We start from the raw sequence: 547 nt of genomic DNA, 5'->3' as shown, positions 1-547 counted from the left end.
CCATTCTAACGGGTGTGAGGTGATACCTCATTGTAGTTTTGATTTGCATTTCTCTAATAATTAGTGATGTTGAGCAGCTTTTCATGTGCTTCTTGGCCATCTGTATGTCTTCTTTGGAGGAATGTCTATTTAGGTCTTCTGCCCATTTCTGGATTGGGTTGTTTGTTTCTTTAATATTGAGCTGCATGAGCTGTTTATATATTTTGGAGATTAATCCTTTGTCCGTTGATTTGTTTGCAAATATTTTGTCCCATTTTGAGGGTTGTCTTTTCATCTTGTTTATGATTTCCTTTGCTGTGCAAAACCTTTGAAGTTTCATTACGTCCCATTTGTTTCTTTTTCTTTTTATTTCCATTACTCTAGGAGGTGGATCAAAAAAGATCTTGCTGTGATTTATGTCAAAGAGTGTTCTTCCAGTGTTTTCCTCTAAGAGTTTTATAGTGTTCCAGTCTTACATTTATGTCTCTAATCCATTTTGAGTTTATTTTTGTGTATGGTGTTAGGGAGTGTTCTAATTTCATTCTTTTACATGTAGCTGTCCAGTTTT

The sequence above is a fragment of the Physeter macrocephalus genome, chromosome 20 (assembly GCF_002837175.3).
Source record: "Physeter macrocephalus isolate SW-GA chromosome 20, ASM283717v5, whole genome shotgun sequence".
Taxonomy (NCBI): domain Eukaryota; kingdom Metazoa; phylum Chordata; class Mammalia; order Artiodactyla; family Physeteridae; genus Physeter; species Physeter macrocephalus.
This window is presented reverse-complemented; position numbering follows the sequence as displayed.